Source organism: Triticum urartu, chromosome 4A, assembly GCF_056163025.1.
Source record: "Triticum urartu cultivar PI428250 chromosome 4A, HENAU_Tu73, whole genome shotgun sequence".
NCBI lineage: Eukaryota > Viridiplantae > Streptophyta > Magnoliopsida > Poales > Poaceae > Triticum > Triticum urartu.
Genome location: NC_141876.1, coordinates 514,890,170 through 514,906,661, shown reverse-complemented (window position 1 = coordinate 514,906,661; position 16,492 = coordinate 514,890,170).

The window sequence follows — 16,492 nt, the reverse complement described above, 5'->3', positions numbered from 1 at the left end:
GTCGAATAATTATGCAACTATGTGAAGAATCTCTAAAATTTAATAATTTCAGATCTTGGTATTTTATTAAAACAGCAATAAAAACTAAATACAATGACATTCTAAGAATAGCAAACATCATGTGAAGAAGCAAAAACTTAGGATCAACCGAAACTAACCGATAGTTGTTGAAGAAGAAAGGTGGGATGCCAACCGGGGCATCCCCAAGCTTAGAAGGTTGAGACTTCTTGAAATATTATCTTTGGATGCCTTGGGCATCCCCAAGCTTGAGCTTTTGTGTCTCCTTAATTCCTCTCATATCACGGTCTCCCTAAATCTCAAAAGCTTCATCCACACAAAACTCAACAATGACTCGTGAGATAAGTTAGTATAAACCATTGCCAAAACCTTATCATACTCTACTGTAGAAAATCACTAAAATTATTATTAAACATTGCATACTAAATGCCTCTGCATATCTAATAGTCCTATCCTCAAATAGAATCATTAAAGAAGCAAACATATGCAAACAATGGAAATATAACAGCAATCTGCCTAAACAGGATAGTCTGTAAGGAGTGCAGCAAGATCCATACTTCCCTAACTCCAAAAATTACGAAATAAAATTCCCACTGTAGTAAATTTATCAGAGATTAATATGCAAAAGGTTTCAGCATTTTATCACAGTCTGACTTTTCTAGGGAATTATTGCAACAGCGGTAAACTTTCTGTTTTCAAACAGCAACATGAAGACTTGTAACATAGGCATTGTAAAGACTATCAATGCCACTTTTATTGAAATAAAAGATGATTTTTTTCTAAATAACAGCAAGCAAACCCTAACAAAATAAATTGACGCTCCAAGCAAAACACATATCATGTGGTGAATAAAAATATAGCTCCAAGTAAAGTTACCGATGGAAGTAGACGAAAGAGGGGATGCCTTCCGGGGCATCCCCAAGCTTAGGCTTTTGGTTGTCCTTGAATATTACCTTGGGGTGCCTTGGACATCCCCAATCTTAGGCTCTTGCCACTCCTTATTCCATAGTCCATCGAATCTTTACCCAAAACTTGAAAACTTCACAACACAAAACTTAACGGTAAACTCGTAAGCTCCGTTAGTATAAGAAAGCAAATCACCATCATAAGGTACTGTAATGAACTCATTAGAAATTCATATTGGTGTAATATCTACTGTATTACAACTTCTCTATGCTTCATATCCTCCGATACTACTCATAGATTCATTAAAATAAGCAAACAACACACGAAAAACAGAATCTGTCAAAAACAGAACAGTCTCTAGTAATTTGTATCAAAATTATACTTATAGAACTCATAAAATTCTCAAATAAATTGGTGGACCTGAGTAATTTGTCTATTAATCATCTGCAAAAAGAATTAACTCAATAGCATTCTCCAATAGAAACTGGCAGCAATTCTCGTGAGCGCTAAAGTTTCTGTTTTTTACAGCATGATCAACAAGACTTTCCCCAAGTGTTCCCAACGGTTCTACTTGGCACAAACTCTAATTAAAACATGAAACCACATCTAAACAGAGGCTAGATGAATTATTTATTACTAAACAGGAACAAAAAGCAAAGAACAAAAATAAAGTTGGGTTGCCTCCCAACAAGCGCTATCGTTTAAGGCCCCTAGCTAGGCATGATTATTGCAATGATGCTCACATAAAGGATAAGAATTGTAACATAAAGAGAGCATCATGAAGAATATGACTAGCACATTTAAGTCTAACCCTCTTCCTATGCATAAGGATTTTGTGAGAAAACAACTTGTGGGAACAAGAATCAACTTGCATAGGAAAGCAAAACAAGCATAACTTCAAGATTTTAAGCACATAGAGAGGAAACTTGATATTATTGCAATTCCTACACGTATATTTTCCTCCCTCATAATAATTTTTAGTAGCATCATGAATGAATTCAACAATATAACTATCACATAAAGCACTATTTTCATGATGCACAAGCATAGAATTTTTATTACTCTCCTCATAAGCAAACTTCTTCTCATGAATAGTAGCGGGAGCAAACTCAACAAAATAACTATCATGTGAGGCATAATCCAACTGAAAACTAAAATCATGATGACAAGTTTCATGGTTATCATAAATCTTTATAGCATACATGTCATCACAATAATCATCATATGTAGCAATTTTGTTCTCATAATCAATTGGAACCTCTTCCGAAATAGTGGATTCATCGCAAAATAAAGTCATGACCTCTCCAAATCCACTTTCATCAGTATAATCATCATAAATAGGAGGCATGCTATCATGGGGGACAAAAAATATCATCTTCATCAAACATAGCTTCCCCAAGCTTGTGGCTATGCATATCATTAGCATCATGGATATTCAAGGAATTCATAGTAACAACATTGCAATCATGCTCATCATTCAAAGATTTAGTGCCAACCATTTTAATGCATTCTTCTTCTAACACTTTGGCACAATTTTCCTTTCCATCATACTCACGAAAGATATTAAAAAGATGAAGTGTATGAGGCAAACTCAATTCCATATTTATTTATTTTTGTAGTTTTCTTTTATAAACTAAACTAGTGCTAAAACAAGAAACAAAAAAATTGATTGCAAGATCTAAAGATATACCTTCAAGCGCTAACCTCCCCGGCAACGGCGCCAGAAAAGAGCTTGATGTCTACTACACAACCTTCTTCTTGTAGACGTTGTTGGGCCTCCAAGTGCAGAGGTTTGTAGGACAGTAGCAAATTTCCCTCAAGTGGATGACCTAAGGTTTATCAATCCGTAGGAGGCGTAGGATGAAGGTGGTCTCTCTCAAGCAACCCTGCAACTAAATAACAAAGAGTCTCTTGTGTCCCCAACACACCCAATACAATGGTAAGTTGTATAGGTGCACTAGTTCGGCGAAGAGATTGTGAAACAAGTGGTATATGGATGGTAGATAAAGGTTTTTGTAATCTGAAATTATAAAAACAGCAAGGTAACTAATGATAAAAGTGAGCGTAAATGGTATTGCAATGCTAGTAAACAAGGCCTAGGGTTCATACTTTCACTAGTGCAAGTTCCCTCAACAATAATAACATAATTGGATCACATAACTATCCCTCAACATGCAACAAAGAGTCACTCCAAAGTCACTAATAGCGGAGAACAAACAAAGAGATTATGGTAGGGTACGAAACCACCTCAAAGTTATTCTTTCCAATCAATCCGTTGGGCTATTCCTATAAGTGTCACAAACAGCCCTAGAGTTCGTACTAGAATAACACCTTAAGACACAAATCAACCAAAACCCTAATGTCACCTAGATACTCCAATGTCACCTCAAGTATCCGTGGGTATGATTATACGATATGCATCAAACAATCTCAGATTCATCTATTCAACCAACACATAGAACCTCAAAGAGTGCCCCGAAGTTCCTACCGGAGAATCACGACGAAAACGTGTGCCAACCCCTATGCATAGGTTCATGGGCGGAACCCGCAATTTGATCACCAAAACATACATCAAGTGAATGACGTGATATCCCATTGTCACCACAGATACACACGGCAAGACATACATCAAGTGTTCTCAAATATTTAAAGACTCAATCCGATAAGATAACTTCAAAGGGGAAACTCAATCCATTACAAGAGAGAAGAGGGGGGAAGAAACATCATAGGATCCAAATATAATAGCAAAGCTCGCGATACATCAAGATCGTATCACCTCAAGAACATGAGAGAGAGAGAGATCAAACACATAGCTACTGGTACATACCCTCAGCCCCGAGGGAGAACTACTCCCTCCTCGTCATGGAGGGCAGCGGGATGATGAAGACAGCCACCGGAGAGGGATTCCCCCTCCGGCAGGGTGTCGGAACGGGTCTAGATTGGTTTTTGGTGCCTACGGAGGCTTCTGGCGGCGAAACTCCTGATCTATTGTGCTCCTTGATCGTTTTAGGGTATATGGAGATATACCCGTGGAAGAAGTGCGTCAGGGGAGCCACGAGGGGCCCACGAGGGTGGAGGGCATGACCCCTACCTCGTGGCTTCCTCGAAGCTTCCTTGACATGGACTCCAAGTCTCTTGGGTTGCTTTCGTTCGAAAAATAAGTTCCATGAAGTTTCAGGTCAATTGGACTCCGTTTGATTTTCCTTTTCTGTGATACTCTAAAACAAGGAAAAAACAGAAACTGGCACTGGGCTCTGGGTTAATAGGTTAGTCCCAAAAATAATATAAAAGTGTATAATAAAGCCCATAAACATCCAAAGTTGATAATATAATAGCATGGAACAATAAAAAATTATAGATACATTGGAGACGTATCAATGGACCAGAGGGGAAACCCTTCTCCAATCTAGGGAGAAGGTCAAGGAAGAAGAAGAAGGGGGGCCCTCTCCCCCTCTCTCCCGGTGGCGCCGGAATGCCACCGGGGCCATCATCGTGTGATGGCGATCTACACCAACACCTCCATCATCTTCACCAACATCTCCATCACCTTCCCCCATCTATCTACAGCGGTCCACTCTCCTGCAACCCGATGTACCCTCTACTTGAACATGGTGCTTTATGCTTCATATTATTATCCAATGATGTGTTGCCATCCTATGATGTCTGAGTAGATTTTCGTTGTCCTATCGGTAATTGGTGAATTGCTATGATTGGTTTAATTTGCTTGTGGTTATGTTGTTGTCCTTTGGTGCCCATCATATGAGCGCGCGCATGGATCACGCCATAGGGTTAGTTGTATGTTGATAGGACTATGTATTGGAGGGCAAGAGTGACAGAAGCTTCAACCTAGCATAGAAATTGATGCATACCGGATTGAAGGGGGGCCAATATATCGTAATGCTATGGTTGGGTTTTACCTTAATGAACGTTAGTAGTTGCGGATGCTTACTAATAGTTCCAATCATAAGTGCATAGAATTCCAAGTCAGGGATGACATGCTAGCAGTGGCCTCTCCCACATAAAACTTGCTATCGGTCTAGTAAATTAGTCAATTGCTTAGGGACAATTTCACAACTCCTACCACCACTTTTCCACACTCGCTATACTAACTTTATTGCTTCTTTACCTAAAACAGCCCCTAGTTTTTATTTACATGCTCTTTATATTCTTGCAAACCTATCCCGTTACACCTACAAAGTACTTCTAGGTTTATACTTCTTCTAGGTAAAGAGAATGTTAAGCGTGCGTAGAGTTGTATCGGTGGTCGATAGAACTTGAGGGAATATTTGTTCTACCTTTAGCTCCTCGTTGGGTTCGACACTCTTACTTACCGAAAGAGGCTACAATTGATCCCCTATACTTGTGGGTTATCAGAACCTTGTAATATTTCGAGCTTTTGTGGTACAATCGTTGAAATGGTATTGTATGAGACTCATATATTGGTAGCACTATTTTGACCTTAATATGCAATGGCCTTAGATTTTGTTAACCATTCTCGAATCTGTTTACCTTGTCGATCTCACAGCACATGATCTGTATAGCTAACTCGACTGCGATCTTCGACATTATTGCACACAGTTGGTTTCTTCCACCGTGTGCCCTGTAGAGCGCAGAATTAATTATCGCACTCGAGTGTCCATCATCACCCTTCTGTGTAACTTTGACCTCATCACCCACGTGTAAACTTATGACCGAAGTCATTCCACACACTTCGTTTTTACAAAGCTTTTTGCCAATAAACGCCCACGATATGTCCCTCTTCTAGCCGACGCGTGGCCAAACTAACCGGGCGGGAAGCTTGCGCCGTAAACTGCACGGTAGCGCGGGAACTGGCTCACCGACGATACATTTGGCGCCTCTTCGAGCCCACGCGTGCGGTGCGGTGTTTTCAAGTGTGCACTGGAGTCCTCCGCTATGGATGTCGTGACAAGACGTGATGATTACAGGCCGGCCGGCCCCCATTTATTACAATGGCCATTTAACCCTTGTGTCCCTTCAATTTTTCGATTGCACCCCACCATTGCAAGAAGCACACCCTACACGAGAAATTCTTAGAGGGTATCCTACGCGGCTCCAATGGTGCTCCGAGCTGCTGCCGACGATGAGTAGCAGTTCACCATGCGTGCCGTGGTGGACACCCACAGAAGGTTCATGGACCTCTCGGTGGTGTACACCAATGACCCGGTCTGGGTGGAGCACTCCATCCACATCATGGAGCTACTGCTTGCCGAGGAGAAGTACAAGGTGGTCGGGTTCGACCTCAAGCACACCCACGCTCCTCCCGGGTCTCGTCCCAAGGTCGTCGTCGCCCAGATGTGCGTGTGCCACTACGGCCTCGTCTACCACTACTGCCTGGCCACAAGGCCTTGCGAGCATTTCGCCAGGTTTGTCAACATCCCCCAATACATGTTCGATACGGTGGACATCACCAGTGATGTAAAGGCGCTCGAGAATTTGGGCATCGCCTGCCAGAATCTTGTCGACATCCAGGGACAATACAAGATCTGGGGCAGCAAGGAGCATGAGAAGGACTCACTAGTTCACCTCACCGAGGCCATCGTCGACCCCTACTACAGAGACATGAATGATTCATGCAACAAGGACAAGCGTGCCTGGCACTCAGCCTAGATGGAGAAACTCAACAAAGCTCACGTCATGTACACGGCCATGGAGGCGTACACGAGCTACGACATGTATAGGCGGATCGTTGACACGAGGAAGTGCCTCCTTCCCCAAAACGGCTAGGGATCCAGCCGGAAGCAGAGCAATGGCAAGCATCGTCGCAACAATAAGTAGATGATTAGATCCTTGTTTCACCTAGTTTAGTATGCATGTAACTGCTTACTTTGGTGTGTGGAAATGTTATGTGTGTAGTCACTTGCGTAATTGTATGCTTAATTTCATTATGCAATGCTGTCTTTTTAATATATATGTTGATGCTCTGTAGAAAGAGCATAGATGTTGTGTGGACAAAGAAAATCACATTGCACACGGACTAAACAATGGAACCCGTCGGTGATGTTTTCATCAATCACTCACAATTGTATACCAGCAATCGTTTGCTCACAACACACACGGCTAACATGGAATATGTATTTGACATGAAGAAAGCAATAGCAATAAAATTGAACGATCAACATGCTAAGCTAACAGATGGGTCTGGTCCATCACATCATTCTCCTAATGATGTGATCCCGTTCATCAAATGACAACACATGTCTATGGTTAGGAAACTTAACCATCTTTGATTAACGAGCTAGTCTAGTAAAGGTTTACTAGGGACACAATGTTTTTTCTATGTATCCACACATGTATCAAGTTTCTGATTAATAAAATTCTAGCATGGATAATGAACATTTATCATGATATAAGGAAATATAAAACAACAACTTTATTATTGCCTCTAGGGCATATTTCCTCCAGTCTCCCACTTGCACTAGAGTCAATAATCTAGTTCACATCACCATGTGATTAACACCCATAGTTCACATCGCCATGTGACCAATACCCAAAGGGTTTACTAGAGTCAGTAATCTAGTTCACACCGCCATGTGATTAACACCCAAAGAGTACTAAGTTGTAATCATGTTTTGCTTGTGAGAGAGGTTTAGTCAACGGGTCTGCCACATTCAGAGCCGTGTGTATTTTGCAAATTTTCTATGTCTACAATGCTCTGCATGGAGCTACTCTAGCTAATTGCTCTCGCGTTCAATACGTATCTAGATTGAGACTTAGAGTCATCTAGATCAGTGTCAAAGCTTGCATCGACGTAACTCTTTACAATGAACTCTTTATCACCTCCATAACCGAGAAATATTTCCTTAGTCCTTTAAGGATAATTTTGACCGCTGTCTAGTGATCCACTCCTGGATTACTTTGGTACCTCCGTGCTAAACTTATAGCAAGGCACACATTAGGTCTGGTACACAGCATTGCGTACATGATACTATGGTTGAGGCATAGGGAATGCCTTTCATTTTTTCTCTATCTTCTGCAGTGGTCGGGCATTGAGTCTGACTCAACTTCACACCTCGTAACACATGCAAGAACCCTTTCTTTGACTGATCCATTTTGAACTTCTTCAACACTTTATCAAGGTATGTGCTTTGTGAAAGTCCAATTAAGCATCTTGATCTATCTCTATAGATCTTGATGCCCAACATATAAGCAGCTTCACCGAGGTCTTTCATTGAAAAATTCTTATTCAAGTATCCTTTTATACTATTTAGAAATTCTATATCATTTCCAATCAACAATATGTTATCCACATATAATATTAGAAATGCTATAGAGATCCCACACACTTTCTTGTAAATACAGGCTTCACCATAAGTCTGTATAAAACCATACACCGGTGTGCGTCGGTCCTAAACAAACGGTTTTAACCCCTTTCCGCGACGACATTTGGAACCGTCGCCAAGTGAGTGTGTGCGATAGCGTGTCCTTTGCACACGACCCAGAAATCATTGGGGATAGGCCCTCCTAGGACCCAGGCTGGGGCCGTGTGCGATCAGGCGAGGCATCAAAACCCAATCATTTCCGTAGGTATGTACATACCACACGGTAATCTGAGAAAATCATTTCCGTAGGTATGTACATCCCACATGGTGAATCCCAGAAAAACATTTCTGTTCGTATGTATATCACACACAGTCAATCCAAGGAATACATTTTCTTTCTTATGTACATCCCACACAGTCAATCCAGGGAACATGTTTCCGTTCGGACGTACATCCCACACAGTTTTATGTGTAGGCTCGTGTGTGAAAGCTATAACTATCACACATGGTTTGCCATGGTTAACTGTTTGCTTTTATCAACTATATCACACACGATTTGATGAAGAAAATTGTGTGGCATTGGGCTATCCATCGCAAGCGCTTTTTCTGCTAGAACCGTTTGCAAAGGTCCGTGACACATTTAGCAGGTTTATTAGTTTACAATTAATAATTCTAGTATTATGCAAATTCACATTTCATATCAAACAGTTGTTTGCCAATTTCATATCAGGCACATAAATATATTATAACATGACAGCACGGTAGCTACATGAAAATAGCATAGTACAACATATAGCTAGTTCAACTTCATAAAAACAATATATTCATTTCCCTAATAGAGACGATCCAGGCTCGTCTTATCCACCTCTGCTTTCAGTTGAGTAAGAAACCCGTTTTGCACGGGCCAACTAGGAAAGTGCCTCATCCTTCGCCAACACCATCTTAGCGAAGTCTGATTTAAAAAATCTGAGCTCATTCTCCACCTTCAACTTTTTATCCCGCATCTTGAAATATGCTTCAACGTTGACAACACTTTCTCTAAGCCTACGTGTGTTCTCTTCCTCATACATGCTCCAGAGCTTCGCTAGGCACATCTTCAAAGACTGTGGCCACTCTTGATCAACCCACTCCAAGTAAGAACACTTCCGTTCATCCTATAATATTTAAAACTAGATCAATAACAATTGTAGGGGAAATGAGTTTATAGCAACATAGAGAATCACCAATGCTTATTTTGAAAAACTGAAGAAACATGTTAATTATGACATATCTTCTCAAAAAGATCAATGTGCAAATGAAATAATTGGTACTGAGACAACAACCAAATTCTGGAACATCAGAAGCTATAATTAACCACAACGACGCTACAAGTTCTTACGCATGTACAATAAATAACAAATTGAACATTTTATGAGGAAGGTAAATATAACTGCAACAACATAGCGACAATGTTTGGATGACAACAAATTGATATTAACAGGTGTGTACATGCACAAATTTAGTAACATAGAACTAATAGCACTAAGGCCGTCCACTATGTATTCCAAAACTGGGGTAAAGACAACTGTTGCTACATCTCGCACCGGTGCCCTGCACTAGCGAGCCGATGCAACGGAAAAAAATCAGGGACTTGGACTCCGGAGCACGTAGTTGCTCCGATGCCCAGTTCCTTCGTGCCATAAAGATTTAGTATTTTACTACTTGGCTGCTCAGCTGTGTGGACCAAAGTTGGCTGCACAAACTGCTGAAGCGATGCCAAATAATTTTTTAATGGCACCGCTGATGAGATGGCAACAATTTAAGATACTAGGTACACACTGTGACACTGTCTTAGGATGCGTTTGGTTGAAGGTGTGGTATGAATGGGTTGGGACCGTGACAGTGTCTCAATCACATCTAACAAATGATTTGTAACAACGAAAGAGGGTCTAACCTTCTATGCACATGCCAGAAACTTCCTCCCACTATCCATAGAATCAAACGCAACTTGCTTCACGCATGGAGATTGATGGTGACAACGAGCGGATAGATCTTCAGCCCCCCTGCTCCATTTGTTGCCACTGATGGTCTTAGGGAGCTACAAGAGGAAGAAATGACTCAAATCGCCCGCCGTGTAAAAATCCTTCATTCCAAGTCATAGCCTGAGAGAGAGAAGAGAGGCATACCCGGGTGGTGAAGGAGTAGTGGCCGGAGGAGGAACCGCTGGAGATGTCTTTGAAGAAGACCATGGTGACCCTGGCGGTAGGATGCGAGACGACGAGAGTGACGAAGCGGCTAGAGTTTAGCAAGGAAGGAAGGAAGGAGGAAACATGGGAAATGTGACTTGTGGTCAGGGAGAAAAGGGGGTGGGGAAGGGGGCGGGGGTAGATATTTTGGCGGTAGGCCAAAATTTTGGAAATGTGGAGGGAAACTTCGCTCACGGTGCCGCCGGACCATTCACTTTGAACGATTGTGTGCATCGCAAATGATTTTTCTGCTTTACATGCATGGGATGAGTTTGATAATTCAAATTTTGGTGAAAATTTCCCCGGGTACGTCATTGCATAATTTAACATCGCTTGCTAATTTCGGCACACAAAAGAGCGTACAGCAGACAGACCACACTTACTGAATCGAGAAATTTTAGTAATTAAATAGAGCCAGTTGACCTAAACATTGGTAAACAAAAGACCAGCATTAAAAACAAAGCCTAAGTACGCATAATTTTAACAAATCTGCCATCGTGCCGGCCTATGCATCGTTGGTGTGAGATGAGACGTCAATGACTTGTCCTGGCGACAGGCCGCCGTTGGTGGACTCTGCGTCCCCCTGCTGAAGTCGACCGTGTCCTCATCCTCGGCGCCGCCCTCAAGGTTGCAGTACTCATAGTAGTGGTTGTGCCAGAGCTCGCGTTGGTACTCCACCGTCGATTCCTCGACGGACATACTCTTCTCTACCTCGACCTCGGCCACGCGCAACTCCTCCTCCCGGCGCTCCTCGATCTCTGCCGCCTCCTGCATTTCCAGCTCCCGCTCGGCGACCTCATGAGGAAGCAGGTGCTCCATGGCCACCACCGCCTTTTCAGACATGGGTTGCATGCTGGAGTCCGAGGTGGCCTAGAATATCTTGGCGTGTGCATCCTCGATCTTGGCTTGGATGGCCTCGACCTGGGCCAGGGCGACATCAGCGGCACGGACGGCAGCTCGAGCGTTCTCAGCATTTGCAGCCGCCGTCGCAGCAGCAGCCGTCTCGGCTGCTGTAGCTGCCCTGTCAGCTGCCGTAGACGCCCTCTTGGCGGAAGCGGACGCGCTCAATGTGGATGCGGCGGCACTCTCGGTGTAGGCGACGGCGCTCGGGTGGGACGCGGCCATCGTACGGGCCTTCACGAAGCGTTTCCACGGCGTCATCTTTGCAAGAAGGGGGTGCGGGAATGGGGGTCGGGATTCGTGGATTTGGAGGTTTCCGGCACTGGAGCAGAGGAGCCGGCGAAGCTTAAGGAGGGAGACTTAAATAGACCCAGATATTTTCATCGCAAACGATTTCTCGAAAACTACTGTGTGTGATGTTGTAGATATTTTTAATTAGCTGTGAAAGACGAATTTGGAGTACAGGGGCAACGGATGGTGTTTAAATGTATGAGAAATTTTATAGTACTAACACAACTGTCATGTCAAATTTTGGAAAATTTCACGGGTCATTTGACCTTTTAAGACATTTAAGTGATTTTCTAGCCATTTAATAACCGTAATTGAAATTTGAACTACATGTACATGCAAGAGTTAACCATAATGGTTTGAAAACTCATATTTTGTGTATTTGTGTGCGATTTAATTCCATGTGCAGTAAATTGGAAGAAATTTTCAAACATATTGGTCTTAAGGCTATGACACAATTAAGCATGGAGTGACATGGCATTTTAATTCCAAAAAATTAAAAAAAATCAGAAACACATGAAACCTTGGTTGATGCAATGTCATGCCACCAAGATGATGTGGTAAAAAAATTGGCATGTTTGACGAAAGTTTGGATACACACCCCTCACAAACCGGAGCAACTCATAGAAGGCTCGTGGTTCCGAGAGGGAACAATGCATGTTTGATGATGAACGGGAGATAGCTTCCTCTTACGGCCTTCAATTTTTTTCTATGTCTAACATGCACTACTACAACTGTAATGTGAAAATTTTGAAATTCTAGGGGTCATTTGACCTTTTAAAAAATTTAAGTGATTTTCTAGCCATTTAATGACCGTATAAATTTGAACTATATCTACACGCAACGCCTAACCAAAACGGTTTGAAAAATCATATATGTGTACTTGTGTGCAAGTTAATTCCACGTGCAGTAAATTAGAAGGAATTTTCAAACATATTGGTCTCACAACATGGACACATGCATACGTATCCATGGAGTGACATGGCATTTTAATTCCAAAAAATTTAAAAAATAATCAGCAAAACATGAAACCTTGGTTGATTTAATCTCATGCCACCAAGATGATGTGGTAAAAAAATTGGCATGTTTGACAAAACTTTGGACACTCACCCCTCACAAACCAGGGCAACTCACTAGAAGGTCCATGGTTCCGAGAGGGAACAATGCATGTTTGATGACAAACGGGAGAGAGCTTCCTCTTACAACCTTCAATTTTTTCTACGTCTAACGTGCACTAATACGACTGTCATGTGAAATTTTTAAATATTTCAGGGGTCATTTGACCTTTTAAAGACATTTAAGTGATTTTCTAACCATTTAATGACCGTAATTCAATTTTGAACTACATCTACATGCAACGCCTAACCATAACAGTTTAAAAAATTATATTTTTGTGTACTTGTGTGCGAGTTAATTTCATGTGCAGTAAATTAGAAGGAATTTTCAAACATATTTGTCTCAAGGCATGGTCACACATGCATGGAGTAGCATGGCATTTTAATTCCAAATTTTTTAAAAATGATCACAAAAACATGAAACATTGCTTGATTTAATGTCATGCCACCAAGATGGTGTGGTAAAAAATTTGGCCTGTTTGACGAAAGTTTGACACACACCCGTCACAAACCGGAGCAACTCACTAGAAGGCTCGTGGTTCCGAGAGGGAACAATGCATGTTTGATGACGAAGGGAGATAGCTTCCTCTTACGGCCCTCAATTTTTTTCCTATGTTTAACGTGCACTACTACAACTGTAATGTGAAATTTTAGAAAATTCTAGGGGTAATTTGACATTTTAAAGACATTTAAGTGATTTTCTAGCCATTTAATTCAAATTTGAACTACATCTACATGCAATGCCTAACCATAACAGTTTGACAAATCATATTTGTGTACTTGTGTGCGAGTTAATTCCATGTGCAATTAATTAGAAGGAATTTTCAAAAATATTTGTCTCACGACATGGGCACATGCATATGTATGCATGGAGTGACATGGCATTTTAATTGCAAAAAATTTAAAAAATATCAGAAACACATGAAATCTTGGATGATGTAATGTCATGCCACCAAGATGATGTGGTAAAAAATGGCATGTTTGACGAAAGTTTGGACACACACCCCTCACAAACCGGAGCAACTCACTAGAAGGCTCGTGGTTCCGAGAGGGAACAATGCATGTTTGATGACGAATAGGAGATACCTTCCTCTTACGGCCTTCAATTTTTTTTCTACGTCTAACGTGCACTACTACAACTGTAATGTGAAATTTTTGAAAATTCTAGGGGTCATTTGACCTTTTAAAAAATTTAAGTGATTTTCTAGCCATTTAATGACCGTATAAATTTGAACTACATCTACATGCAACGCCTAACCAAAACGATTTCAAAATCATATCTGTGTACTTGTGTGCAAGTTAGTTCCATGTGCAGTAAATTAGAAGGAATTCTCAAACATACTGGTATCACGACATGGACACATGCATACGTATGCATGGAGTGACATGGCATTTTAATTACAAAAAACTAAAAAATGATCAAAAAAACATGAAACCTTGGTTGATTTAATGTCATGCCACCAAGATGATGTGGTAAAAAAATTGGCCAGTTTGACGAAAATTTGGACACACACCCCTCACAAACCGGAGCAACTCACTAGAAGGTTCGTGGTTCCGAGAGGGAACAATGCATGTGTGATGACGAATGGGGGATAGCTTCCTTTTATGGCCTTCAATTTTTTTCTACGTCTAACGTGCACTAATACAACTATCATGTGAATTTTTTGAAAATTTCAGGGGTCATTTGACCTTTTAAAGACATTTAAGTGATTTTCTAACCATTTAATGACCGCAATTCAATTTTGAACTACATCTACATGCAAGGCCTAACCATAATAGTTTAAAAATCATATTTTTATATACTTGTGTGCGAGTTAATTCCATGTGCAGTAAATTAGAAGGAATTTTCAAACATATTGGTCTCAAGGCATGGTCACACATGCATGGAGTAGCATGGCATTTTAATTCCAAAAAATTTAAAAATGATCAGAAAAACATGAAACATTGCTTGATTTAATGTCATGCCACCAAGATGATGTGGTAAAAAATTGGCCTGTTTGACGAAAGTTTGACACACACCCCTCATAAACCGGAGCAACTCACTAGAAGGCTCGTGGTTCCGAGAGGGAAACAATGCATGTTTGATGACGAACGGGAGATAGCTTCCTCTTACGGCCTTCAATTTTTTTTCTATGTTTAACGTGCACTACTACAACTGTAATGTGAAATTTTGGAAAATTCTAGGGGTCATTTGACATTTTAAAGAAATTTAAGTGATTTTCCAGCCATTTAATTCAAATTTGAACTACATCTACATGCAACGCCTAACCATAACAGCTTGACAAATCATATTTGTGTACTTATGTGCGAGTTAATTCCATGTGCAGTAAATTAGAAGGAATTTTCAAATATATTGGTCTCAAGGCATGGTCACACATGCATGGAGTAGCATGGCATTTTAATTCCAAAAAATTTAAAAATGATTAGAAAAACATGAAACATTGCTTGATTTAATGTCATGCCACCAAGATGATGTGGTAAAAAATTGGCCTGTTTGACGAAAGTTTGACACACACCCGTCATAAACCGGAGCAACTCACTAGAAGGCTCGTGGTTCCGAGAGGGAAACAATGCATGTTTGATGACGAACGGGAGATAGCTTCCTCTTACGGCCTTCAATTTTTTTCTATGTTTAACGTGCACTACTACAACTGTAATGTGAAATTTTGGAAAATTCTAGGGGTCATTTGACATTTTAAAGAAATTTAAGTGATTTTCCAGCCATTTAATTCAAATTTGAACTACATCTACATGCAACGCCTAACCATAACAGCTTGACAAATCATATTTGTGTACTTATGTACGAGTTAATTCCATGTGCAGTAAATTAGAAGGAATTTTCAAACATATTGGTCTCAAGGCATGGTCACACATGCATGGAGTAGCATGGCATTTTAATTCCAAAAAATTTAAAAATGATCAGAAAAACATGAAACATTGCTTGATTTAATGTCATGCCACCAAGATGATGTGGTAAAAAATTGGCCTGTTTGACGAAAGTTTGACACACACCCCTCATAAACCGGAGCAACTCACTAGAAGGCTCGTGGTTCCGAGAGGGAAACAATGCATGTTTGATGACGAACGGGAGATAGCTTCCTTTTACGGCCTTCAATTTTTTTCTATGTTTAACGTGCACTACTACAACTGTAATGTGAAATTTTGGAAAATTCTAGGGGTCATTTGACATTTTAAAGAAATTTAAGTGCTTTTCCAGCCATTTAATTCAAATTTGAACTACATCTACATGCAACGCCTAACCATAACAGTTTGACAAATCATATTTGTGTACTTATGTGCGAGTTAATTCCATGTGCAGTAAATTAGAAGGAATTTTCAAACATATTTGTCTCACGGCATGGACACATGCAGATGTATGCATGGAGTGACATGGCATTTTAATTCCAAAAAATTTAAAAAATATCAGAAACACATAAAACCTTGGTTGATGTAATGTCATGCCAACAAGATGATGTGGTAAAAAAATGGCATATTTGACGAAAGTTTGGACACACACCCCTCACAAACCGGAGCAACTCACTAGAAGGCTCGTGGTTCCGAGAGGGGACAATGCATGGTTGATGACGAACCGGAGATAACTTCCTCTTACGGCATTCAATTTTTTTCTACGTCTAACATGCACTACTACAACTGTAATGTGAAATTTTTGAAAATTCTAGGGGTCATTTGACCTTTTTAAAAATTTAAGTGATTTTCTAGCCATTTAATGACCGTAATTCAAATTTGAACTACATCTACA